The following is a 2,874-nucleotide window of genomic DNA, read 5'->3' on the forward strand; positions in this document are numbered from 1 at the left end:
CTATCAAATCTCTTCTTGGCAATCTCTGCTCTAAAGAGAAGAATCCCAGCTCCTCCAGTCTCTTCACATAAATGAAGTCCCTCACCCCTGGTACCATTCTAGTAAATCTATTCTGCATTATCTCCAAGGCCTTGACTTTCTTCCTAAAGCGTGGTGCCCAGAATTGAAGACAATACTCCTTATGAGGCCTGACCAGTGTTTTTAAAGTTTTAGCATAACTTCCTTGCTTTTGGACTCTATTAATAAAGCCAAGGATCCCACGTGCTTTTTAACAGCCTTCTCAACGTGCCCTGACCGCTTCACAGATCTGTGTACGCACAACCCATGTCTCCCTGTTCTTGCGCCCACTTTAAAATTGTACCATTAGGAGGCGGTTAATAAAATGCAGGGGAGAGCTTTCTGACCAGTTTCGGGGCCAGTGATCTCCAGAGGGAGCCGATTAAAGTCAATTATTGTTCACGTTAAATTTGTACCATTTAATTTATTTTGCCTCTCCTCATTATTCCTACCAAAATATATCACTTCACACTTCTCTGCGTTAAATTTCATCTGTCTCGTGTCTGCCCATTTAACCAGTCTGCGTATGTCCTCCTGTAGTCTGTTTCTATCGTCTTCACTCTTTATTACATTACTGTCTTTCGTATTATTTGCAAAATTTGAAATTATGCCCTCTGTACCCAAGTTCATTAATCTTCATCAAAAAGAGCAGCGGTCCTACTTCCGACCCCTGGGGAACACCACTCTAAACTTCCTTCCAGTCTGAGCATCTAAAACCTTTCCCTGCAAAAACGTCATGACCTGCGGAGCAATTCAAATAGACAGAGTGATAACGAAAGCAGAGAAATTTCAAAACTAAGATCGATAGATTGTTGTTAGGCAAGGTTATTAAAGGTTACGGCAACAATGGAGTTAAGATACAGATCAGCCATGACCGAATTGAATAGCAGAACATGTTCGAGGGGCTGAATGGTCTGCTCCTGTTCATGTGTACAGAGATCCACACACACAAATCCAAACACAGCTGCACACGGATGCAGAAATGGATAGATAGAGAAACAGAGATGGAGAGACAGGCACACAGACAGGGAATGAATCTGAGTCTGATAGAAAGATAGTGAGAGAGAGAGAGAGCGAGATGGCAGGGAGAGAAACAGAGTACGAGGCAGAAATAGGGACAGAGAGAGACAGAGAAGGAGGAACAGACAGAGAGTTACACAGAGAGGGAGAAACGAAGAAACAGGCGCAGAGCTAGTGAGTCATTGGAGTGCATAGCATAGCATCTCAAATAGAACATTATAAAATGTTAGAAATAACTACGAATGAGGATGAGATGCCATTATTCACCGGTTCCACAGTGCGCGTGCCTGCCTCTCTCTCAGGGGAACCCATCTAAGGAGGAGACCTTACAGCGAGCCTGTGCTCCCAGTGATTCCCCTTAGTAACTCACCCCGGGACAGGCTGCGATTACATGTCGCTGTTCAGTTATAAAGAAGGAGGGACACCGTCTGATAGAGATTCAGACAGAGAAAGAGAGAAACAAACAGACAGAGACAGCGAGAGAGAGGGAGAGAGAAATAGAGAGAGAGAAATAGAGAGGGAGGGGAGAGAGAGAGAGAGGGAAAGACAGGAAGAAGCTGTTGCGACTTTGCTGTAGTTTCCCAAGTCCAGGGCGGGAACACCGAGTTCTAACACAATTGGCAGTAAAGCGCTTTGGTGCGTTCTGAAGTCGGGAAAAGCAATAAAATACACTTCCTTCCGTTGATCAATTTACAAGCTGCAGGGGCTAACAATTAAATCGATTGACAAAGATGTCTATATCTCTCTCCCGGTCTGTCCCTCTCTCTCTCTCTCTCTCTCTCTCTCATACCCGCAGAATAGCGAATCACAGGGTCAAAGAAGGAAACAGATGTGTGTCTCTGCCCTGTTTCAAAACCGTAAAATGAAAGAATCCCGCGATGACGGCTCGGGCAGAATTGTTTCTGTGGGGAGTTTGACCTTCCGCCAGAGGTGGCGAGAGACAAGGATGCGAGGCTATTAAGAGGCTTCGTGAAAAGAATTGCATTAAAGTCTGGAGCCTAAAGCATGCGCGGATCTATGAAACTTTACAGACACTTTACATCGAATGTACAGCACAGGAAAAGGCCTTTCGGCACAACTGGTCTCTGCTGGCGTCTATTCTGCACACGAGCCTACTCCCAGCCCACATCATCTAACTTTCAGCATATCCTTCTATTGCTGTCTCCCTCATGTACTTATCTAATTCCCCCTGAAATGCAGCAATGCTATTTACCTCAACTATTCCTTATAGTAGCGCGTACTTTGAGTAAATAACTATCTCCTGAACTCCCTATTGGATTTATTGGTGACTATCTTATATTGATGACTTCTAGCTTTACTTAGTGTGACACAACAGCGTTCCAATCCCCGCCAGCGCCTGGAGACAGAGAAATCCGTCAGGAACAACATTCACCGCCAGACCTGAAATCTTGCTCAGTTTAACTGCCTGTTGTCAGCAGACTGCAACACATCCAATGGTGAAAATGAGCGACAATATCTGGAAACATTTAACAGGTCAGTGTGTTACAGAGCGGAACCAACAGTAGCTTAACTATCTTAATTATATCACACCTTTATCTTCTATATCCAAAAGAATATAGGCCTAGTCTGTGCCGCTGTTCTTGACCTTTCAGCCCCGGTATCATTCTGGTGAATCTGCATTGCACCCGATCCAAGGCCAATATATCATTCCTGAGATGCGGTACCCGGAACTGGATGCAGTGTTCCAGATGTGGTCTAAGCAGAACTTTATACAACATAGGAACAGGAGTGGGCCATTTAGCCCCTCCAGTCTGTTCCGCCATTCAATGGGAGCAT

The sequence above is a fragment of the Somniosus microcephalus genome, unplaced genomic scaffold (assembly GCF_052327205.1).
Source record: "Somniosus microcephalus isolate GS21.2 unplaced genomic scaffold, FLI_Smic_1.0 unresolved_chr1, whole genome shotgun sequence".
In the NCBI taxonomy this organism is placed as follows: Eukaryota; Metazoa; Chordata; class Chondrichthyes; order Squaliformes; family Somniosidae; genus Somniosus; species Somniosus microcephalus.